Here is a 27,613-nt window from a genome sequence, read left to right as displayed (position 1 = left end):
ATGAGTAAGAGTATAAACAGTTTAAATTTAATGTTATTTGATTGAAAAATCGTCGAATAAACAATATGATGTTATTTTAGAGATAAATAACACTACTAAACTCTAGGTATTAATATAAACTAGTAGTTTGCCCGTGCAATGCACGGGTAAGTTTATATAATTTGCTCTGAATAATTTGTTAATCATATTTTTAATATAAAAAAGTATCAATTGTAAGAAAATAAGTAAAATATAGATTGAAAAGGGAAAAGCGTGCGAGTAAGATGAAAAGAATATTACCGAAGTTTTATTATGATATAATGTGATTTTTTTAATGAAATGAAAACAAAATATAAAAGAAAATGAAGATGAAGATATGACCTTAAAATAATCTCAACCTAACATTTAAAAGTTTAATTCTTATGTTAGCATGAAGAAATATATAGCAGAGTTGGAATAATAGTGGAACGTTAAAATAAAATTACATGATTATTGATTAATTATATATAGTACATATTAGTCTGTGATAAATAATTACATTTTTTAATAATAATGTAATCACTGAAAAAGAAAAACTAAATGGTAAAATGAATTTAAATAATAATAGAAAAAAACATTAGTTAACTTCAGGGGCTAATCCTTTGATCCGATATTGTAGTAGATGATTAAATTTTCTCAAAACATTTAACATTGATGTGTGGTTAGAATGAAATAAAAGAATGAGCTTATCCGAGAATAGTGATAACTTATAAAAAAATGAAGGAGTTTATCATAGGTTAGGGGAGATGAAAATATTACTCTAATTATTTATTTATTATTATAATGAATGGATTGAATGCCATATAACTTTTCCAAAAATAACTACAATATGAAAGACAAAGTAATATGATAGTTATTGCTATAATATATGAGTTTTGAATGATTAATAAGGTTAGTGGATTATATAAGAATTAAAAAATTAAAAAATATTATATAAAAATTAAAAAATGTTTTTATTTTATATTATTAAAATATTAAAATAAAATGTTTGTAAACTTTAAACTGTCATATCAGATAATCTATAGTTCTATTTTAAAATTATTATTTTTATAATATTTTTGCTACTTCAATTCTTAAATATATATTTTTTGTTATCTTGTTAGATGAATGTTATATATTTCTAATAATTACTCCCTCTGGTCCCATTTATAAGAAAATATTCTCTGTTTAGATATATTGAATAAATAATATATGTGGACAGTAAACTGTCTAGATATATTATTTATTCAATGTATCTAATAAAAGAATCTTTTCTTATAAATAGGACCGGAGGTAGTATTAATATAGTTTCAATTTATTAAATTATATATATATATATATATATATATATATATATATATATATATATATATATATATATATATATATATATATATATATATATATATATAATATTATATTGAGTATCATATTTATAATGAAATTATTTTTTTAAAAATAAATTTTGTACAAATGAATGTAATAATAACAATAATAATATCTTAGAAATGAGAATATATTAGGATTAAAAATATATGTATTTATATAAAAAGTCAAAAAAAAGAGAAAACACCCCTATTTTACATTTCAAATTAATATATATATATATATATATATATATATATATATATATATATATATATATATATATATATATATCTATATATATATATATATATATATATATATATATATATATATATATATATATATATATATATATATATATATAATCTTTAAAAAGAATAAAATAAATAAATATTTAATATACATGAATTTTTTTATAATAAAGTTAAAAAATATTTTTAATTTATATTACTAAAGATTTAAAATAAAATGCGTATAAACTTTAAACTATCATATCATTTTATCTTTAATTCCATTTATAAATTATTATTTTTATAATATTTTATCTGCTGCACTTCTTTAACATATAGTTTTGAGTTTGGGAAAAATATTTTTATTTTATACCATGAAAGTATTAAAATAAAATGTATATAACATTTAAATTATCATATCACTTAATATTTAGTTTATTTTTAAAAATAACTATTATTCACAAAATTTTATTTACTTCAATTCTCTAACATATCTTTTTTCGATTTGAGAAATTTTTTAATAATAATTAAATCAACATGATATGGGAAACTTTAAAATAGTATTATAAAAATCAAATTTTAAAAATATAAAGAAAAATATACTATAATATTTTTAATTTTTATAAAAAAATGACGATGTTACTTTTTATTATTATTTAAATTTAAATCTGAAATGTGGAAAAGAGAGATTTTTAACTTATATTTTTAAAATGTTAAATATATATATATATATATATATATATATATATATATATATATATATATATATATATATATATATATATATATATATATATATATATATATATATATATATATATATATATATATATATATATATATATATATATATATATATATAAATATATATATATATATATATATATATATATATATATATATTGTATTTATATTTTTTATTTATTATCTATCATAAATTAGTTATATACATTTTTTAATATTTGTTTTTAGATATTTGGATATTATATAATTATATCAATTTTATTAATATTTTTATATTTTTTATTTGTATTTATAATTTAGAAAAACTAAGTAATTCATGATTATATAAAAATTATAATTTTATTATTAAACAAAATAAATAAAAGAGAATAATTAAAAAAGCATAATTTTTTAACATTGCAGTGGGATTTAATACATTAAAGAATGTTAAATGGGATATAAATTATAAAAAATTTATAACATATTTATTTGACATTTTTTTTAAACAAAACTTATTTGATATTTATATTTAAAATTAAATATATATTTATAATTTTTATTATATTATTATTATTAGTATTGGAGAATTAAAGACTTTTTGTATAAAAAATGAGATTTAAAATAATAAGATATAATAGTGCTGATTGAATATATTATTATTATTATTATTATTATTATTATTATTTTTAATATTATTATTAGTTAGATATTATATAATTATTATTAATACTGGTGGTTTAATATTATTATTATATTATTATTATTATAAATATTATAATAATAATTATTATTTATCTTAATATAGAGTTTGTATAATTAGAGTTTGTATTTTATAATTAGAGTTTTTATTAATAATTATTAATGTAAAATTAGTTTTTAAAAAAAATAGAATTATGATTGATATTAGAGTGACATGTGTCAAAAGTTGTGAAGAGTTGTTATCATGATGACACATGGCTAGGGTTGCCATCATGACAACCTTGCATTTATATATAAGATTGATAGTTAAAATGTGTATGCATGTAATCATAAAAATATAATTGTCTTGAAACATAAAAAGTCAAGTCAAATATAATGGGCAGTAAGGGAGGAATAATTTTTGTAGGCATCTTTCTACTTTATAATTTATCTATGTTTTTATTAGTTTAATTAATCACAAAAATCTAACATCAATAATTACGGAACTTCTTATTAGGCATATCTATCTAAAGAAAAAAATAATCACAATTGAGAATTATTAATCAAAACTTATAACAATATTTTTTGTTCAACATCACATTTATTAATAAATATATGTTAAGATCAATTTTCTTAATTTTAGTAATTTAGTAAACAACATTTATATTTAAGAAGAATAGTAGTATTTTCTTATATATAGTTTGCACTTAAGTAGGAATCAACAAAATCGGCAGTGATTCAACTCTCTGTCAATGAAGTTAGGTCTATTAGATGAGTCTAGAATAAGATTATAATCGAGGGAACTTATGGAAGAAAAAAAAAAACTGAAATTAATAAAAAGAAAAGTTTTAACATTTAAAAAACAAGACAAGAGAGTTTGGCAAGTAGTGAAGAATGAGTCCAATTTAGCATTTTTTTTTGTTTTTGGGATAACAATATACAGCGATTCTGTCGTCTTCACTACAGCTGCAAAACATAATGTGTCCATAACAATGTTGTTAAAGTAATTGCTTCGTACATGTCGTCCAGAAGTAGTAGCAGAAAACAGAATGTATTCCCTGCGCGGAGCTATATATAATTTCCATGGAATGGAATATGGAATAATAAAGTAGGAGACAATATTAAAAAGTATAGTTTTTTTTTTTTTTTAATATCCTTTTGATCAACTAAGTTAACCTTGAGTTCATTTTGACTTCGCAATTTTCTTTCACTAACAAACTCTCTCAAGTAGTGAAATTTCATGTCAATATGTTTGTTCCTCTCATGTGCAATTGAGTTTTTAGCAAGGATTATAGCGAAAACATTATTAACCAAGAGTGTTACAGCATCACTCACATCGTTGCCCAGCTCTTTCAATAAATTCATTAACCCTACCGTTTGACACGCACACAACGAAACGATAATGTACACGGCCTCACAATATGAGAGTGTTACTATCAATTCCTTCTTCGAACACCATGAGGCCACGGTCGGTCATTTCAAACTCTTTTAAAAATTCACTCTTGAACTTAGAAATGCACTTTTCGTCGCTTCCTATAATTAACAAATCATATACGTATAGACAACGGATTATCACCCCTTCATTTGTATCTCTCTTTACATACACAACATGTTCGGATACACACTTCTTGAAGCTAATACCTTTCAGAAATCATTTATTCTCTTGTTCCAAGCTCTTGGAGCTTGTTTCAAACAGTAGAACGTTTTGTTCAGCTTGTAGAACTTTAACTCTTGGATTTTCACAACAAACCTAGGGGGTTGTTCTACATAAACTTTTTCTTCAAGCGGTCCGTTAAAAAATGCAGATTTGACATCCATTTTATAGTTGGACCAATTGTTATTATTCAGAATACCAACAGCTAGTCTAATGGTTTCAATTCTAGCAACTGGGGAAAATACCTCTTCAAAGTCTATGCCTTATATTTGCAAAAATCCATCTGCATCTAATTGAGCCTTCTGTTTGATTGTCTCACCCTTGGGATTTGCCTTCACCTTATAGACCCATCTTACACCGAACGACTTCTTTCCTTCCAATAGATCAAGTAAATCCTAAGTATTGTTTTTCTCAATTGATTCTATCTCCTCCTTCATAGCACAAATCTATCTTGGAGCCCTTTAGCATGTTGCGTCTTAACGGGTTCGCATTTGGACATAAGTTCAAAGTGGACAAAATCACCATCATCATTGACTTAGTTATCTCGGAAGATATCACAATATTGGAGTCTTGGAGGCAAACTTCTTTGTCTTGTTGATCTTCTCACATTTTCTTCAATTCAGGCTTCAACGGGGGTGGTTCTGCACTCTCAAACTCTACAGAATCTAAATTTTCAATGTTGTAACCGGTTACAACTTTTACATAACCAGTTACAAGCTGCTGCATCTCTTTACTTTTGTCGAAAACAACGTCTTGGCTAATCACAACCCTCATGTGTGCTGCACCATACAACTTGTAACCTCCGCTTGAGTGATACCTAACATGTATCATCAATTCTTCCTTATCGTCCAACTACTTTCTAAGATCTCCTGGAACATGTCGATACGTTATGAAACCAAAAATGTTTAAGCGGTTCAGATCCGATTTGAAACTGGACCATGCCACATCTGATTTTATCTTCTCAAGCTTCTTTGTTGGACACCTATTCAACAAATAGGAAGTTATGGATACTACATCATCCCATAACTCTTTCGACAAGTTCTCCCACTTTAACATGCTTCTCACCATGTTCATAATCGAATGATTCTTCCTATTGGAAACACAAATTGATTGTGGTGTATAGGTTGGTACTAACTCATGTACTATGCCCTCTTGATCACAAAACTTCCCAAAATCGTTTGAGACATATTTGCCTCCACCATTTATTTTGAGAACTTTGAGCTTGTGACCGCTTTGTCGCTCAACCATGGACTTGAACTCCTTAAACACGTCAAATACCTCATCCTTACTCTTGAATCCAAGAATATACAAAAAATCCTTCATCAAAGAATGTCTCACATCCATTCTCTTGATTGATACATCATCGATCCCTTCCGCCGCTATAGTAGTGTCATCCGAGAACTTCACTTTGTTCTTCGTAGCATAATTGATTTTGAAAAACCAATCATTCCTCCCCCTCATATGTGTAGAACATACGGAGTCCAAGTATCATTCCTCACTTCACTGAAATTCTTCTCTCACAGTCACCATTACATTTTCTTCTGCCTGTAATTGGTTACAGCTTTTACGTAACCGATTTCATCATGTTTCTACAGCGTTCCTAGAACTACTGCTATTGCAGTCTGTTGTACCCCAAATTTTGACCTTGATATCCCACCTCATTTGAATTGTGCACCAAGAGTGTGATCATCATTATCATCATTCATGCATCATTTTCTAATAAAAAATATACAAAAAGATTGTGTTTGTTTGTTGTTGGTTTCACAAGATAGGTGACTGATCAAGGAGCATAGCAAAATTAGGTTTTTGTGGCTCACATGGTGGCTCAAGCATTATTATGTGCTCAAATGATTTCCCTCATCATTATCCAAGCCCAAGTGTGGCTCAAGTCAAGATCAACAACTTTCAAATTCATCTGGTACAAGATTACGGTTTTTGACCTAATTCTTTGAGGAAGTTGACTTTTGGTCAAAACATGGTTCCATGGCTCAAATCATGATTCAAGGATCTCCAATGCTTCATCATAATCCACTCATAAAATTCATTTGGATAGAAGAGCTTAATTCAAGTGATAATTAGAAGAATGCAATTCATTTGGAAAAGTCAACCGTTTAAGATCACTTTTTACTTTTGAGGAATTTAGTCAACCATGGACTTTTGAAGATCAAAATCATGAATATATGATTATCGGAGTCATTTGATCAAGAAAAATCAAGAAAATCAATCAAGGAATCAAAAGTCAACAATTACGGTTTTGACTTTTTTATGAAGAAATGCATGTTTTTTTACTTAACTTTGAATGGTCATAATCTACAACTTTGAATGTGCTCCAAAGCCTCAATTGAAGAGAAAGTCAAAATCTAAAAATTTGTCAATGTGAGAATTTTTCCAAAAGTGAATGGATTTAAGTTATGGAGCCATGAAGTTGCCTACTTTTTCTCCAACACTTGGAAAATTTTCAAAACAGTTTTAAACCTTAAAAGTAAATGACTTTGAGGTCACTTTTCATCATGATCCTTTGAGAATTTGAGAAGATACCAAACAAGAAAGTTGTATAGGATGTTTAGGGATTCCCAAAAAGTACTAAAACTCCTGCATATCATTTGTGAGCAAGGAGATTCGAAGAGATGAAGTTGGACTTCCATTCTTGAATTATAGGTCATTTCCATGAAGAACCAAGTTGCAAATCCATTCCAATCTGCAAGATCCTTGTGTTACAGACCATATAAATTGTAAATCTCCCTCTAATCAGAAGATTACACAAACTTTTAAGCCATTGACCAAGTGTTTTGATCATTGCCCGTTGAATCATTTCATTTCAAGAATAAAGCCATGACTTCCATTCTTGTAAATAGGCTTTAATCACAAAACTCTAAGCCTTGAGTCTTTACATTGTTTGTTCTACACCAAAAGCATTTCAAAACCAACAAGCAACACCCTAATATGCAGAAGAGCCTCCCTAATGTCTTGATTAAAGTTTACAAGTACCATGGGAACCACAACTTTCTCATTTCTTCACAAACAAGAAAAGTTATACTATTTGAAATTAGGACAGCCAAATGGTCTGATTCCCCCCCTCCCCCACAAACCGCAAATTGTGCCTATAAATAAAGGCCTTTGGTTATGAAACTAAACACACAGAAATTCTTCAAATCACTACCTCACTTGAAAGCTCTAACATTGTCATTTGTATAAACTTATAGTTTTTGAGTTCCAAGTGTTTTCCGTGTCAACCATCCAAACACCTCATATACACCACATAGAAGCTGCAGCAACACTCACATTGCATTTGTAACAGCTTAATCATCACCCATCATTTTCACTTTAACCACTTGCACTTTGATTCGGGTAGAACAACTTAAGCTAGCTACAGGCATTGTGAGCATTCAATTAGCATCAACAAGCCCCCGACAAGGTGTCAGGATCATCATTTCATTTCTGAAAGTGCTTTAAACACTCCTTCGATCCTCATCTGCAGAGGTAAGTTATTTAAACTTGAACTTCATTATTTGTGCATCCTTTTCAACAAAACTTGATACCATTCTGTTTAGAATCATGCCAGGATTGAAAACCCTCAATTAGTTGTCATTGATTGTTGCTGTGAACTATTTAATTTTGTTCTGAAATCTTAGGGTTCTTATGTGTAACTCAGTGGGAGAACTGACTTTTTTATTTCGCAAACAATGTTGCGGTGAGCAAGAGTCGCCACCAACTTTTATTTTGTACAATTATTAGGAAAGGTATAAAAGTACAGGAAAGACCTTTTAAGAAAGAGTTTGAGTTCAGGGGATAGGTTATGAAAAGGGAAGGTGTTAGCACCCTTTTCATCTGTAGTTATCTACGGGCTCTTAGTTTGCTTAGCTCGTTTTGTTTTATTTGAAAGTCATAGTGTGTGTGTGTGTGCGTTTTGAGAAAAGGTGCCAATAGTAGGCGGGACTTTGCAATGATCCTTGTATCGTTCCTCAAGGATGTATGCGAAGTATTTTGAAATTCATTTGAAAAAGAGTGGTGTAAAAAGCATTTTTTATTGAGCAAGCAAATTAAGGGCTACTTACCATATATTTGGTTTTTCCTATACTTTCTACTTTCATTTAAGAGATAAGGCTAACCATACCATTTGTGGGTAGGTAATCCTATCTATTGGACGTTTTAAGGGACATCGAAGGGTCATCGATGGTCGTTGAAGACAACATGATAGAGTTACCTTTAGCAAATTCGAAGGGACAAATCATCTCTTTTTCGTAGGCAGCAATCGAGGGACGAGATCATGTATCCGTAGGCAACATCGAGGGACCATGATCTTTGATGATTTTTCGTAGGGACTTTTGCTAACGGTACCTCTATATTCGAGGGACACGACCGTTTAATTCGTAAGGCAACCAAGAGGGGCGTACCCTAGGGGTGAGTGAGTGCGAGTGAGTTAGTTTCGAGTATATTATCTTAAATTAAAATTAACTACGATTTGTTTTTAGTCATACCATACATACCCTAATTATCATGCATCTAACAGTTTATAATAGCAGTTATATATGTGCGGAAAATAAATGTCCTACGCTATTACATCGCTTCGGGATGGGGATTACATGACCAAATGGGGGATTACAATAAAAACTTTGCGGTGAAATAAAGTGCGGAAATTAGAAGTCCTAAGGCTATTACATGGCTTTGGGAGAGTTACAAATTTAAATGGAGCTAAAAAAATTATTACAAACCCAAGTAAACAAATTAAAATGAAAACAAAAGGTAAAGTATGTACACATTAAACAAATTGTTTATATATGTCCAAGGATCTCAAAGATGGTAGAACCTCGCAAACAAAACAAAATGTTAGTAAGTGATAATGATAAATAATACAATATGAATAATTAATAATTAGTACAAAAAACATCTAAATAAAGACTGAATTAAATTCTTAAGAGAAATTAAAAATTAACTAAAAATTATTTATTTTTTGGTATTTTTATATAGTATAATTCCTAATTTTTTGGATTTTTAAAGTTATCATATTTTTAGTTAATTAAAACTAAAATAAAACAAACATGAAAATAAAAAAAAAATAAAAAAAAACATGAATTTAAAACAAACACAAATGGAGGGTATAATTAAAAGAGGTGCTGGGCCCAATTTGGTAATAGCCCAAAAGTAAGCAAAAGTATGCCAGCTGAGGGGGGTTCAATTCGCTGTAGGTGGTGTGCCAAGGAAGAAGTTGAGTTGGGCCAAGATGGCAGTCCCACCGCACCCTCTGAAATTTCAACCTAAACAAAAGGGGGTGCGCAGCTGGAAGTGTGATGATTAGAAGAAAACTTGGTCTGTGCCTTCTTCCACAAAGCCCAACGTGGAAATAAACCCTACAACACATGAGGTCAATCCGCCTCTCCCTCTTCATCTTTCTCAGACCTCAACTCATCTCACCATCATCTCACAAACAACTCCCCTATTCATCTCTCACGAATCTCTCCCTTTCAACTTCATCTTGTTTCTCAACTAATGAATTCAAATCAATCCTCTATATCCTTTTCTCTCTCGGTCCACCTTCTCTCAACCTAACATCAAAGAACCTGCAAGTAATTTAAAGAACAACAAAACTCAAGTGAGATAAGGGGCTCACCGAAACAGGGGTTGTGGATCTGTGAAATGTGTTGGAAATTAATAAAATAACAATCACCATAGTGTGTTCTAATGTGAGAAAAAATGGGAATAGATTTTTGGTTGTCGCATAAATTTGTTTTTTGAATTCAAATTTATAACATTTCATGAAGGGGTGCCTTGTGTCATTATAGATGAACTATTGCAATATATGGTGAAAAGGTGTTGTTTCATCGAGAGTTGCAAACTTATGAAACAACACATGCATGTCCTGTAAATACATATTTATGAATCCAAAATGAACACATTAAAAAATCATAAATCTTCTTTTAGACACTCTTCCTTGCATTCGAGTTTTTGGTCGGTATTACGCAAACTCGACAAAAGGTTGAATTATCCTGGGTATTCCTGTGTTTCAACTCTAAGACATATTGAGGGTGCTTGAAATACTTATAAAGAAAGTGATTTCGTTCACGATTCTAGCCTCGATTCCATTTGACTTGAATTAATTTTTCTAACAATCTTATAAGTAGTTCTAAGAATGACAATCGAGGTTTCCGTATCAAGAATCAGGAACAAAATCGTCATTATGAATTCGAGTATGCTTTATTGTTTCTTATAGAAATTTAAAGATTTGTGCAAATAATATTATCAAGATTATAAATATGATTTCGTTATAATTGATATAGAACGAAGATTAATGATGTTAAGATTTCCATAATTATTAGTATATGAATCTGGAAATCCATTATACTCAAATTTCAATGGTACTGTATATTAATATAGATTATCGTTTTCAAATGACGATTAGTGTGCAATCTTATATAAAATCTTATAAGTACGTTGATGAGTACTTTCTTTCTCACGTGCATTGTGCATCATTTTGCTTTATAAAGTTACAGTGTCATTTAATGTTTGAATGATAGTGTATATATATTTCATGATGTTGAATTATATATAAATTTTATGGTTGTATGATGTATATGTATAATAGTATCATCATTTAAATTTTCTTCATCAATGTCGTGTCACTAAATAATATATTTTGCAATAATCAATTGCAGTATTATACATTCTATATTTTGTATATACACTAACGTACATTAAAAGTATATGGATTGGCTTTTGCACATAATTTGGTCAAAAGTTATATAATTTTAAATTATGCAATTGAATTATGATCTATATGATATGCAAATTATTTGTGTTTGATTAAATTTATTATTACAAGACATATAAAATGGTTCATGAATTTTTGAATTTGGAGTATAATATAACTAATTATCTATTGTATTCTGAGATATAAAATTTTGAGAATCTTATCACGGAGGATAAGAAATTCGAAATTCTCACAAATAAAGAACTTTTGAGGAAAGTTCTCCACAGATTACTGAAACACAAATCGAAAGTTTTCATTGATTGTTGAAACATATCCCGAACTACGGATAAGTTGGAGAGTCCGAAATGCTAAGGATCTAGTACCGAACAAAATCCATTTTCAACTTATTTTTCTTGTGTAGAAGGAAATAGTGAGAGTTTTGTTCGTAAAATTCCTATTATTCTTCAAGTGGAAGATGGTCCTAAGATTTAAAATGAAGAAGTATCTGCAAGGAACTTCTTTTGGAAGGATGTTATCTAAGACAAAATGGATTCAACAATGTCAAAGCATACCTGGGAACTTGTCGATCAAGATCCATTGGATGCAAATGGATGTTTAGAAGAAGTATCATAGTGATGATACACTAAACACTTACAATGATTGATTAGTAACCAAAGGTTTTAGACAAAAGAAAGATGTTGATTATTTTGACATATATGCACTAGAAGCAAGCATAATGAAAATTATAGTTTTGTTTGCATTAGCTTCATCAAATAGATGTCAAAACAATATTCCTAAATAAAAATCTCAATGAGGAGATTTATATGGAAAAATCAGAAGGTTATATTCCTCCTGGCAATGAATAAAAGGTGTGCAAGTTTGTTAAATCCTTGTATGGATTAAATTATGCACTAAAATAATGGCACAAAAAGTTTGATTATATCATTGCAAGATTTACAAATTAAAGAGGAGATTCACAAGTTAGGGGAAGAATTCTCAATCTTATCAAAACAAGACTTCAAAGAGTTTGTCATCATCAAAAAGTGGGAGATTGTGAAGAATATATCTTATATCTAGTTTTGATGAAGACAAAGACTATCAAAGAAGAAAAACATCAAAAAGTGTCATGCTCATTAATGAAGTTGATCAAGAATGTTGAACATTGAACTTCAAGGGAATATTTGAGACAAGAGAAATTAACTAAGGTACTCATTGCAATTTATACTATACTACTTTAAATTGCTCATAATTTTATCTCACTTCATCTAAAAACCTTCTTGCATCATCATGCATAATTATCGAAAAACCTTCTTCATCTAATTCTTCTGACAAGTGGTTATACAAAAAGTTGTGTGAGAATATTGTGATATTCCTTTGTCTCTGTGTTGATTACATGTCGATCATTAGCAACGAGATGAATGGAATTTTAGAAACAAAGAGGTTTCTAGCTTCCACATTCAAGATGAAAAATCTTGAAATAATGGACACTCTTTTCGATCAAAGTAAAGCGAAAGAGTGGGGGTTTAAAACATAGTCAAACACACTATATCGAGTAAACTTCCACATTCAATATGAAAGATCTTGGACTAGTTGACACTCTTTTTGGGATCAAAGTAATGCGAAAATAGTGGGGGTTATGAACTTAATACACTTTGCTGAGAAAGTTCTTGATAAGTTCAAACTGTCACGTTTTAAGAAAGTGAATATTCAATTTGATCTTAGTGAAAAAACAATGATTGAAGATTTGTGGCTATATTAGAATACGCAAGTGCAATTGGTTTTATAATGTAACGTACTAGACCTGACATATCATTTGCACTTAGTAAATGAGTAGATTTACTAGAAATCCAAATAGTGAGTATTGGAAGGCATCACATGGATTTTCGATCATCTTTTAAAAAATCAAAAATCAAAATCTTGACCTCCATCATGGTAGATTTCCTACCATATTAGAAGGATATACCAATATGAGTTGGATATTGAGTGTTGGAGATCATAAATTTACAACTGAGTGGATATTTACACTAGTTGGAGGTGCGATTTCTTGGAAGAGCAAGAAATAAACATGCGTCACTCTCTTGACCATGGAGCCATGGTGTGTGGATCTCGCTTCCATTGGTCAAAGAAGTTAAATGGTTGAGGGACCTTTTGTTGGAAGTTCCATTGGCTAAATACAGTGTTTCAAAGGTGTTAACACAATGTGTTAGTCAAGCAAATTCATCAAGAGAATTCAGATAAGTGTAAAATGGAAAGTCTAGGCACAGAGGCCTTAGACATTCGTGAGAAAATTGATTAAAGATGTAATCATTTACTCGCATATATACGATCGATCTATAATTTGGAAAATTCATTTACTAATCCACTGGCTAGAGACTTAGTAAAAACAACCTCAAGAGGTATGGGGTTGAAACTCCTTGAGTAAGAGTTCCGACAGCGGCGGCAACCCAATCTTACGTTAACAGAAAATTAACCTCAATATTTTCAATGGGTAACAACAAGTCATTGATTTGGATAATTGTCAAACATTTCGTGATAATGTTGACCTTAAAACGAGGGTTGAGTTTTATTTCAAACTCTTAATGAAGTTCAATACTGAGGATACGTGTCTCATGGAAAAAGACACAATATGAACTTCACCTATGTGAATTTCGAGATGGTGTCGTCTCAAAGTGAGAGTTGGAGTTTCTCTCATGAAAAAATTCATGAAACAGGATAGCATATGGCCATAAATAAGTGCTAAGCGAGATATGCAGAGGAAGAACCTTTAAAGAGTGTGTGTAAGGTAACGCCGGTCTAATCACATGGATTAATGGTTTAAAAGCATTTCTACCTAATATTCCGATTAAACTTTGCGTTATTCTCACTAAGGTTAAGTTTTAAATCAAAAGATACCTAACTGTATTAATAATCTTTATATCTTTATTTCTGGAAAGAGTTTTTTTTCATTATTAGAACAAGTGGGGGATTGTTGGAAATTATAAAATAATAATTACCATAATGTGTTCTAATGTGAGAAAAAATGGGAATAGATTTTTGATTGTTGCATAAATTTGTTTTTTGAATTCAAATTTACAACATTTCATGAAGACTGTGTCATTATAGATGAACCATTGCAATATATGGTGAAAAGGTGTTGTTTCATCAAGAGTTGCAAACTTATGAAACAACACATGTATGTCCTATAAATACACATTTATGAATCCAAAATGAACACAAAAAAAAATCATAAATCTTCTTTTAGACACTCTTCCTTGCATTCGAGTTTTTCGTCGGTCTTACGCAAACTCGACAAAAGGTTGAATTATCCTGGATATTCATGCGTTCCAACTCTAAGACATATTGAGAGTGCTTGAAATACTTATAAGGAAAGTGATTTCGTTCACGATTCTAGCCTCGATTCTATATGACTTGAATTGATTTTTCTAACAAAATGGATGAAGTTGGGATCGTTGTCGAAGATACTTATTGGTTCTTTTAATTTGCGAGGTTGTTGTGTCAGTGGATGTGCGCGTTGGAGAGTCGACGGAATGAGGCTGAAGTCATTTCGCCGGTGTGGGGCTCTCATAGTGGTACGTCAGTGACTCGCGTTCACGGTGATGGAGGAAACTCGTCTGGAAGTTGACGGTGGTGATTCGTCGTTCTTGCATCTTCTTTGTTTTTAATCTTTAAATCTGTAAATGGAAATTGAAGCAATAATACAATGAACAATTGTCATGATTTGTTGTTACTTATCTTTCACTTTGATTCAAACTTTTGCACCATTACTACTATTATGTTTGTGAATGGTTATGTTATTTAAATTTGCAGGTGATTGTGAAACGGAGATGTCGGTGAATCATGGTGAGTATGCTTGTTGCGATTGTGATGTGTTCATGTTCTGCAGTGCCATTGGTGTGGTCGTTGTGCTTGTGTTGAAGATAGCTGCGGCGGATACAGGAGGTTCGATGTGATACCGATCGGGAATGGAATCAATTTCAAATCTCTCTATTTTCCTACAGACCAACACATAACAATTAGAAAAACAACAGTGATTATGAATTGACGCTATCAATTTGATTCGACTCTCTTACTTTGATAACCTGTACAATAAATAAGCAAAATACATATGCAAATATTGAGATTGAATTATAATTTTATATGAGATGCTTGTGATGTTTGTTGTATTAACATTTTTGTGTTAATAGTTGAAACAAAGCCGGTTATTATTTGGTTTATGTTATATTAGTTAAAAAGTATTAGTAAACAAAAGTGATAATGATGGATGGAAAAAAGTTTGAGTACTGTATGGAAAAAAAATAGCAATTGTTAGTTTTAATGAAATATTTATACGTGAATGTGGGTGAAAATTTGTATGTGAATAAAAAAACAGACATTCAATCATTTGGTTAAAAACTAATTAAAATAAAAGAGGATCTCATATTGAAATCATCGGCCAAGAATATTATAAAGAAAAGGTAGATCTCAGGTCAGGTGTCATCATTGGCCAAAACAATGTTTTAAAAAAAAATAAGTAGAAAGTATTTGATAAAAAACGCGTGCAAAAAGCTTTTTTAAGAAAATGTGAATGAAACAGTGAGAATTGTTAGAAAATTTGTTGTTGATCAAAATAGAGTGAGAGGTGCCCTTTTTATAGATTGGAAATTAGGTCAAGACAAATCCTAAAAAGGAAAAGATCCATCCCAAAGCCTTTCCTCCTTACCAATTAGGCTATGTTATTTACTTAAAATAAAAAGTCAATAGAAAGTATATGAAGCATAGGCAAACATCCTTCTATTTATTAAAATACAACAATTTAAGAGTAAACGGTTATATTTTAAAATAGACTTTAAATCGAATATTTATAAAAATAGGATATCAATGTAAATGAACCCTAAATTTTTATAAAACCCAATTTTTGAAATAGCTTCGAAATTTTTTTGAAAAGTGTGGGCAAATTTTGGGGTATGACATTATGCTTTTATGAAAAATTGAAGAGCTACAATTAAAATAAATTGATGATAGATACATATTTGAAATCGTGATAAAAAATGGAGTGATTTTCATGTTTATAGTTTTAAAATTGATTAAGTATTAAGGAAGATACGATTTTCATAAATTGATGTCTTAATGATGAAGATGAAGTTTGTTTTGAATTTCTGAAACTTAGTTTATTTTATTTTGAATGGTTTGCGTTTTAGTTACTGGATGTATCACCACCTCAGTGGTAGAAGCACGACTTCTAAGTCTCTTTGTCTCTAAGGGTCTGGGTTCAAATCCCCCTTTTGCTATTTCATTCTTTTTCATGATTTTTACATGTTTCACTATACGATCAATTGATTGCATCCTTTTGAATACCACTAGCGCATGGTCTGATGGTTAGGATTTTTAGCTGTGACATTGAGGTCTTGGGTTCAAGACCCTTTGGGGCCAAAATAAATTTTAATTACTTGTTTTATTCTCATTTTCTTGTACAACTTTGAATATTTATTTAACTTATTAAATTAATTCATTTTCATTTGATTTTTCAGACACTCCTTATTTACCTTGTATATTTTAGGAATATATTTTAAAATCACAAAAGTATTATTTATTTAACTCCTTTTAATTAAATCAAAAATGTTATCTTTTACGCCTTTTAAAGGCCATTAAATCAAATGTTTTCAAATGATTTTCACCAATTGACTTGTATATATTTGTGTGAACCAATTAGGGTTAGAATAAGTCAACCTTGAAGATGTTAACATAATCCTTTAGTTGATTCATCTCGGGTTTTGTTTATTTCAACTTTTAAAATGATTAGGTTTAGGTTAGTGTACATATAATCAAAACCTTAATCTTGTGGTCCCTTTGATCTTTTGATCTCCATACAATACCATGTTGATATTAACTTGATTGCCATGATCTCTCCTTGTTTATCTATTTGTACATATTCTTGTTGATTTACATCTTTGTACTTTATACTTTGGTTATGTTATTATCTTTGTATATATATACATTGTCTACTAACCCCACATTCATGAGATATTCATCCATCATACATCATACTCATATATACATGATATGATCTTAAGGTATGTCATCCCTTTTATTCATCAAACTTTTACACTTGAGTTTATACATTGATATCTTTGTGTATACTCACTTTGATTGTATCCATGATACACATAACATGTCTGACACACCAGTTGAGATACTCACTCTTAATGCTTGCTTGAGATGTATAATTCCTTATTGTTGCTAAAATCCAAAGGACTAGGAATAATATTGACTAAAACTGTCAAGGTACTTAACTCTTTTACTTTGTGCTTAGTATTGTTAAAGCTTAGCACTTTCTCCATGTTTAAAAAATGGTTTTGTATTGTTAAAGCTCAACCTCTTTTAAATCAACCTTGGTTTTGTATTGTTAAATCTCAACCACCACTCTTTTAAATCACCTTTGCCTTGTATTGTTAAGTCTCGATCCAAATAAATAATGCCTCCAAAGTTTCAAAACAAACACAACAGCGGCCAACTCTAAATCATGTGTTAGGTAATTCTTCTCATGAACTTTAAGTTGCCTCGAAGCATAAGATACCACTTGTCGATTTTGCATTAACACACCTCCTAAACCCATCAAAGAAGCATCAAAATACACAACAAATGGTTCCAAAGGATCCAGGAAAATCAAAATAGGAGCAGTTGTCAACCTTCTCTTAAGCTCTTGAAAATTAGCCTCACATTGTGAAGTCCAAATTAAAGCTTGACCCTTCCTAGTCGAATGCGTCAATGGTAATGACAACTTAGAAAATACTTCAATGAATTTCCTGTAATAACCAGCCAAACCAAGGAAACTTCTAATCTCAGAAACAGACTTAGGAGCTTCCCATTGAGATATAGCCTCAATCTTCGACGGATTAACCAAAATACCTCCACTCGAAATCACATGACCAAGGAAACTCACTTCTTTCAACCAAAACTCACACTTAGAAAGTTTCACGTACAATTGCTTTTCTTTCAACACAGACAACACAATTATCAAATGCCCAGCATGATTTTCTTCACTCTTAGAATATATCAAAATATCATCGATAAACACAACCAAAAATTTATCAAGATAGTCATGAAAGATCCTATTCATATACTCCATGAATACACCAGGTGCATTAGTCACACCAAAAGGCATAACACAATACTCATTGTGTCCATACCTCGTTCTAAAAGCAGTCTTCTGAATATCCTCCGCCTTCACACGAATCTGATGATACCTAGATCTCAAATCTATCTTACTAAACACACGAGCTCCCACCAAATGATCCATCAAATCATCAATCCTCGGAAGTGGATACTTGTTCTTAGTAGTCACGTTATTTAGTTGTCTATAATCAACACAAAGTCTCATATAACCTTCCTTCTTCTTAACCAACAAAACAGACGCACCCCACTATGACACACTCGGATGAATAAAGTTATTTTCAAGCAAATCCTCAAGTTGACTCTTCAACTCTTTCAACTCAGAAGATGACATCCGATATGGAGCCATCGATACAGGACTAGTTCCAGGAACTAAATCAATCGAAAACTCAACTTCACGTTCTGACGGTAAATCACTTACATCTTCAAGAAATACCTCGGCAAAATCACGAACTATTGGCAATTCTTCAATTGTTCTCTTCTCACGAACATCCAAGGTTGCCAACAACATAAACAACGTATCACCATCTTGTTAGAACAAGATTTGTTCTGATCAATTATCTTAGTTTTGATGATAACAATAATATGAATTTTGCTTAAGATAATATGGTACTCTAATCCAATGCAATTTCCCTTTCAGGAAATATATATAAAGAGTACGCATAATTCAGCGCTCAGAAGCTTTGTCTCAAGGGTTCAGCATGCAACATCAGAACATGGTCTGGCAAGACATCAGAAGATGGTCGAAGCAGAATCAGAACATGGGTCTATGGAAGCATCAGAAGAACATGAGATCAGAAGCACTGAAGCTCAGAAGATGGTATCACGCTCAGAAGCACTTCAAGGTCAGAAGATCAGAAGATGCTATGCACCAAGCTGTTTGACTCTGATGATATTCAAACGTTGTATTCACAAACATCAGATCAGAAGAAAGTACAAGTGGCAAGCTACGCTGACTGACAAAAGGAACGTTAAAAGCTATTAAAGGCTACGTCAGTAGACACAGCGTGAACAAGGCTCGAGGTAGTTGACAAAAGCGTATAACATTAAATGCGATGCTGTACGGAACACGCAAAGCATTAAATGCATTCAACGGTCATCTTCTCCAACGCCTATAAATATGAAGTTCTGATGAGAAGCAAGGTTAACAATTCTGAACAAGATTATTCAAAAACACTTGCTGAAACGCTGTTCAAATCTAAACTCAGAATCTTCATCTTCATCAAAGCTCACTACATTGCTTTTGTAATATATTAGTGAGATTAAGCTTAAACGTTAAGAGAAATATCACAGTTGTGATTATCGCTTTTAAGAAGCATTTGTAAACTCTTAGAATTACATTAAGTTGTAAGGAACTAGAGTGATCGTGTTGATCAGAATACTCTAGGAAGTCTTAGGAGTGAACTAAGCAGATTGTAACTAGAGTGATCGTGTTGATCAGTAGACTCTAGAAAAGACTTAGAGGGTATCTAAGCAGTTGTTCCTGGAGTGATCAGTGTGTGATCAGAAGACTCTGGAAGACTTAGTTGCGGACTAAGTGGAAAACCATTGTAATCCGTGCGATTAGTGGATTAAATCCTCAGTTGAGGTAAATCATCTCTGCGGGGGTGGACTGGAGTAGTTTAGTTAACAACGAACCAGGATAAAAATAACTGTGCAATTTATTTTTATCTGTCAAGTTTTTAAAGCTACACTTATTCAAACCCCCCCCCCTTTCTAAGTTTTTTTCTATCCTTCAATTGGCATCAGAGCGCCGGTTCTAAGGTGCAAGCACTTAACCGTGTTTAGAAAAGATTCAGGAAGAGAAAAACGCTTCAATAAAAGATGGTTGATGAAAGTGAAAAGTCTACACCTACACCTGCATCTACATCTGGCTCTGCTGAGCAATACAACGGTAACAATGGTTATACTAGACCGCCGGTATTTGATGGTGAAAACTTTGAATACTGGAAAGATAAACTGGAAAGTTACTTTCTGGGTCTAGATGGTGATCTATGGGATCTTCTGATGGATGGTTACAAACATCCTGTAAATGCCAGAGGCGTAAAGCTAACAAGGCAAGAAATGGATGATGATCAGAAAAAGCTTTTCAGGAATCATCATAAATGCAGAACTGTTTTGCTGAATGCTATCTCTCATGCTGAGTATGAGAAGATATCTAACAGGGAAACGGCCTATGACATATATGAGTCCTTGAAAATGACTCATGAAGGAAATGCTCAAGTCAAGGAGACTAAAGCTCTAGCTTTAATCCAGAAGTATGAAGCCTTCCAGATGGAGGATGATGAAGACATTGAAAAGATGTTTTCAAGATTTCAAACTCTTACTGCTGGATTGAGAGTTCTTGACAAGGGATACACCAAGGCTGATCACGTAAAGAAGATCATCAGAAGCTTACCCAGAAGATGGGGTCCTATGGTGACTGCATTCAAGATTGCAAAGAATCTGAATGAAGTTTCTCTGGAAGAGCTCATCAGTGCCTTGAGAAGTCATGAAATAGAGCTGGACGCAAATGAGCCTCAAAAGAAAGGTAAGTCTATTGCATTAAAATCTAATATCAAGAAATGCACTAACGCTTTTCAGGCCAAAGAAGAAGATCCTGAAGAATCAGAATCTGAAGAAGAAGATGAACTGTCCCTGATCTCCAGAAGGCTAAATCAACTCTGGAAGACCAAGCAAAGGAAGTTCAGAGGCTTCAGAAGTTCAAAGAAATTTGAACGTGGAGAATCTTCTGATGACAGAAGATTTGACAAGAAGAAAGTCATGTGCTATGAATGCAATGAGCCTGGACACTACAAGAACGAATGTCCAAATCTTCAGAAGGAAAGTCCCAAGAAAAAGTTTCATAAGAAGAAAGGTCTTATGGCAACCTGGGATGAGTCAGAAGATGATTCTGAAGACGAGCAGGCCAACTGTGCGCTGATGGCGACAGAAGATGACGGATCAGAATCTACATCAGAATCAGATTCTGAAGAGGTATTTTCTGAACTTACTAGAGATGAGTTAGTTTCCGGTCTAACTGAACTACTGGAACTCAAGTCTCAGATTAGTCTCAAATACAAAAAGCTGAAAAAGCAATTTGAATTTGAAACAAAGAAGCTTGAGTTGGAGAATTCTGAATTAAAAGAAAAACTTTTAAAATTATCCAATAATGTTGGATCTCCTTCTGATTCAGAACAATCCACTCCTAGTCTAAACCATATTCTAAAAGAATATGATTTAAGTTTCAGGAAGTTCCTATCTAGAAGTATTGGCAGAAGTCAGCTAGCTTCTATGATATATGCTGTGTCTGGAAACAAAAGAGTAGGCATTGGTTTTGAGGGTGAAACCCCATACAAACTTGAACCTGTTGATGAAATGAAAATCACATACAAGCCATTGTATGATCAGTTCAAGTATGGCCACTCCCATGATATTAGGCACACTTCACATGCTCAAAGTTTTCACATAACACACACCAAAAAGCATGTGACACAACCTAGGAAATATCATGAAACTCACATTAAGAATTATCATGCTGTTCCTCCTATTGCTTACAATGTTAAACCCAAGTTCAATCAGAACTTGAGAAAATCTAACAAGAAAGGACCCAAGAAAATGTGGGTACCTAAGGATAAGATTATTCCTATTGCAGATATCCTTGACTGCAAAAAGGACAAAGCACAACATGTCATGGTACCTGGACTCTGGATGCTCGCGACACATGACAGGAAGAAGGTCTATGTTCCAAGACCTGGTGCTTAAGTCTGGAGGAGAAGTCAAGTTTGGAGGAGATCAGAAGGGCAAGATAATTGGCTCTGGAACTATAAAGTCTGGTAACTCTCTTTCCATTTCTAATGTACTTCTTGTAGAAGGATTGACACATAATCTCTTATCTATCAGTCAATTGAGTGACAATGGTTATGATATAATCTTTAATCAAGAGTCTTGCAAGGCTGTAAATCAGAAGGATGGCTCAATCCTATTTACAGGCAAGAGGAAGAACAACATTTATAAGACAGATCTGCAAGATCTTATGAGTCAGAAGGTGACTTGTCTTATGTCTGTTTCTGAAGAACAGTGGGTCTGGCACAGAAGATTAGGTCATGCTAGTTTGAGAAAGATTTCTCAGATTAACAAACTGAATCTGGTCAGAGGACTCCCTAATCTGAAATTCAAATCAGATGCTCTTTGTGAAGCATGTCAGAAGGGCAAGTTCTCCAAACCTGCATTCAAGTCCAAGAATGTTGTTTCTACCTCAAGGCCATTAGAACTCTTGCACATTGATCTGTTTGGCCCAGTCAAAACAGCATCTGTCAGAGGGAAGAAATATGGATTAGTCATCGTAGATGATTATAGCCGCTGGACATGGGTAAAATTCTTAAAACACAAGGATGAGACTCATTCAGTGTTCTTTGATTTCTGCATTCAGATTCAATCTGAAAAAGAGTGTAAAATCATAAAGGTCAGAAGTGATCATGGTGGTGAATTTGAGAACAGATCCTTTGAAGAGTTCTTCAAAGAAAATGGTATTGCCCATGATTTCTCTTGTCCTAGAACTCCACAGCAAAATGGGGTTGTAGAACGAAAGAATAGGACTCTGCAAGAAATGGCCAGAACCATGATCAATGAAACCAATATGGCTAAGCATTTCTGGGCAGAAGCAATAAACACTGCATGCTATATTCAGAATAGAATCTCTATCAGACCTATTCTAAATAAGACTCCTTATGAATTGTGGAAGAATAGAAAGCCCAACATTTCATATTTCCATCCTTTCGGATGTGTATGCTTTATTCTGAACACTAAAGATCATCTTGGTAAGTTTGATTCCAAAGCTCAAAAATGTTTCCTTCTTGGATATTCTGAACGCTCAAAAGGCTACAGAGTATACAATACTGAAACATTGATTGTAGAAGAATCAATCAATATCAGGTTTGATGATAAGCTTGGTTCTGAAAAACCAAAGCAGTTTGATAATTTTGCAGATTTTGATATTGACATATCAGAAGTTGCTGAGCCAAGAAGCAACGCATCAGAAGCAGAGCTCCTCAGAAGCAAAGAATCTGAAGATCAAGTATCAGCTTCGCTGGAGGATCTAAGCATTTCTGAAGAACCATCTGTCAGAAGATCATCCAGACTCATCTCTGGTCACTCAGAAGATGTCATTCTTGGAAAGAAGGATGATCCAATCAGAACAAGAGCATTCCTTAAGAACAATGCAGATTGTCAATTAGGTCTTGTATCTTTGATCGAGCCAACTTCTGTTGATCATGCTCTAGAAGATCCAGACTGGATAATTGCTATGCAAGAAGAACTGAATCAGTTTACAAGGAATGATGTTTGGGATCTTGTTCCTAGACCAGATGGATTCAATATAATTGGTACAAAATGGGTCTTCAGAAACAAGCTCAGTGAGAAAGGTGAAGTGGTAAGGAACAAAGCCAGACTGGTGGCTCAGGGTTATAGTCAGCAAGAAGGGATTGATTATACAGAAACCTTTGCACCAGTGGCCAGGTTAGAATCTATTCGTCTATTAATTTCATTTGCCACTCAACATAACATCACTCTTTATAAGATGGATGTCAAGAGTGCCTTCTTAAATGGTTATATAGATGAAGAAGTTTATGTCCATCAACCTCCTGGTTTTGAAGACTCTATGTCTCCTAATCATGTTTTTAAACTTAAGAAATCATTGTATGGATTGAAATAGGCTCCCAGAGCTTGGTATGAACGCTTAAGTTCTTTCCTTCTGGATAATGGTTTCACTAGAGGAAAAGTGGACACTACTCTCTTTTGTAAAACCTTTAAAAGGGATATTTTAATTTGTCAAATATATGTAGATGATATTATTTTTGGAACATCTAATGCTACACTTGGAAAGGAGTTTGCTGAGTCTATGCAGGCTGAGTTTGAAATGAGCATGATGGGAGAACTCAAGTATTTCCTCGGAATACAAATAAATCAAACATCAGAAGGAACGTATGTTCACCAAACCAAGTATGTGAAGGAACTTCTGAAGAAGTTTAATCTTCTAGACTGCAAAGAAGCCAAAACTCCTATGCATCCAACATGCATCCTAGGTAAGGATGAGGTAAGTAAGAAGGTAGATCAGAAGTTATACAGAGGTATGATTGGATCTCTTCTATATCTGACTGCTTCTAGACCTGACATTCTGTTCAGTGTTTGTTTGTGTGCTAGATTCCAATCAGATCCTAGAGAATCTCATTTAACTGCTGTTAAGAGAATTCTAAGGTATCTGAAAGGTACTACTAATGTTGGCTTAGTTTACAGAAAATCTAAAGAATACAACTTAGTAGGATTCTGCGATGCTGACTATGCTGGAGACAGAATTGAAAGAAAAAGTACTTCAGGAAGTTGCCAATTTCTTGGAAGTCATTTGATCTCCTGGTACAGCAAGAAGCAAGCAACTATTGCTCTATCAACAACAGAAGCAGAATATGTCGCTGCTGCTGGTTGTAGTACACAGATGCTCTGGATGAAGAGTCAGTTAGAAGATTATCAGATATTTGAGAGTAACATTCCTATATTCTGTGATAATACTTCTGCTATATGTTTATCTAAGAACCCTATTCTTCATTCAAAAGCTAAACATATTGAGATTAAACATCATTTCATAAGGGACTATGTTCAGAAGGGTGTTATATCTTTAAACTTTGTTGATACAGACCATCAATGGGCTGATATCTTTACAAAACCCCTGGCTGACGATAGGTTTAAGTTCATTCTGAAGAACATCAGTATGGATTTATGCCCAGAATGAGAAGATGAGAAGTTCTTATGTATGAGTAACTTCTGAAATGAAAATGGATTTTTTTATATATCAGAAGTTCTGATTGAAATCTTTTAGAAATTATGATTCGGTTATTACTAACGTTTCATTGTCTAAGTTGATTCAGAACCTCTTTTAAAGCAAAACAGCTGTTACGTTTTTATCTCGGGATGGTAAACCTGTCGTTACTATTCATGGATAAACGTGCGTGCAGTTGAAGGGACGCCGACCATAAGTAACTGTGCTAGTCACCTCATTTGTCTTTATTATCTCTCCTCACGTCACGTAACATTAAATGCTAGTCATCATTCGTTTCATTTTATTTCTTTTTAAATACTCTTCAAACTCTTCTCTTTCCCTCTCATCTCTCTCTATCTCTTTGCATTCCTCATCAAGTTTTTCTCTCTCTCTTCCATATCAAACCCTACCTGTTCATTTTTCTGCAAACCCATCATGAACTCTTCATCAAGCCCAGGAAATAATGAAAATGATCAAAACAACAAAAGAAAAGCTGTTGAAACATCACCGTCCAAACCCAAAAAGATCAAAATCACCTATGATCCTCTCAAGGTGAATCCTTTCGAAGCAATGTTGTCTGGAAACTATTCTAGACGTGTGTTTCATCCTCCTGGTGAAAGCCCTCCATCATCTCCATCTTCTTCCTCATCTTTCGACCTTCAAGACTCGGCTTCCTCTTCATCTAACCTTTCCTCTCCCTTAATCTCTTCTGAAGAAATCTCTTCATCTTCACCCGCTGAGAATGTTGTCTCTGGTAAAGATGGTGGAAGATCTGCATCAGGACCAAGTCTCCCTGATCCCTCGCCTGAAAGCCCAAGAAGCAGTCAATGAGGCGTTTCACTCCTTCATGGCATGCTGGCACAGACGTTGTCTTAGCTAGGGTCCTAGGATTTGGTCTTAGTTGTTTTATTTTCCTTGTTGCATCTGCTTGTTAAACAACTTCTTGTAATATCTTTTGATTATCAATGAAAAATTTGTTTTACATTCCAGTGACTCTGTTTGTCGTTTTATGCATCTAATTCTTTTGAAATATTGCTTTTTGATGTTATGACAAAAAGGGGGAGAAAGATAAATGATAAATGATTTGATTAATCTATCAGTTGCTGGGTAAAGCTCCCACACATTCTCTAACAAGAACTGCAAGTTCTATATGGTTTAAGTGTTTTGCAGGTATAAAGAAGTGAAGAGAATCTTCAAAGCAAACACAAGAAGCAAAACCATGGAAACTGAAGCAAGCTAAGTGCTGTCAAGCTTCAGAAATCAGAAGCAAGAAAGAAGAATGAATCAGAAGCACTGATAATAGAATTTGATCTATATTTGTCTATTTATTCTGACAAAATTCTATTTGCTCTGATACATATAATGTTATGGCTCCGATACATTATTTGCTCTGATATATTATTTCAGCCTATATGGCTCTGATTCATATAATGTGTTCAAACATACATTTTATGTTCTAACTCGTTCATGCTGACTTTTGTCGTTTAGTTTTTGTTCTGTAACATTTCAGGATGTAGAGATGCTCAGATGATGCTCTGGTACATTCAACAATGTTCTGATACAAATCTAGCATGAAGTGATGTTGGTAGAAATTCAAAGCTCTGAAGCTATCCGAGGGAAGCAGAAATCAGAAGCTGCGAATGTTCTAAAGATCCAGAAAACTCAAGTTCTGAAGCTGTCCTGAATGGAAGCAGAAATCAGAAGCTGTGAATGTTCAGAAGATCAAAGAAATTCAAGTTCTGAAGCTGTCCTGAATGGAAGCAGAAATCAGAAGCTGTGAATGTTCAGAAGATCAAAGAAATTCAAGTTCTGAAGCTGTCCTAGATGGAAGCAGGAATCAGAAGCTGTGAGTGTTCTAAGGATCTAAGGAAATTCTAGTTCTGAAGCTGTCCAATGGAAGCAGAAGTCAGAAGCTATGAATTCTCTGAAGACAAGAAGCTTATATGATCGTCTCTACCGAAATAATCAGGGAAGTCTTTTATTAAAGTTCTTCGAGTATTTATTTCAGGGGGAGATTATTTATCTCAGGGGGAGATTGTTAATCTCAGGGGGAGACATATTCATATGCTTATGCTATAGCTGTGTAATTTGTCTTTTGCCTTCTATTCTTTCTGATCGCAAATTCATATCATTTATATATGTTTTTGTCATCATCAAAAAGGGGGAGATTGTTAGAACAAGATTTGTTCTGATCAATTATCTTAGTTTTGATGATAACAATAATATGAATTTTGCTTAAGATAATATGGTACTCTAATCCAATGCAATTTCCCTTTCAGGAAATATATATAAAGAGTACGCATAATTCAGCGCTCAGAAGCTTTGTCTCAAGGGTTCAC

The sequence above is a fragment of the Vicia villosa genome, unplaced genomic scaffold (genome assembly GCF_029867415.1).
Source record: "Vicia villosa cultivar HV-30 ecotype Madison, WI unplaced genomic scaffold, Vvil1.0 ctg.001263F_1_1, whole genome shotgun sequence".
In the NCBI taxonomy this organism is placed as follows: Eukaryota; Viridiplantae; Streptophyta; class Magnoliopsida; order Fabales; family Fabaceae; genus Vicia; species Vicia villosa.
The sequence above is the reverse complement of the archived record's forward strand: the minus strand, read 5'-3'. Positions refer to the sequence as shown.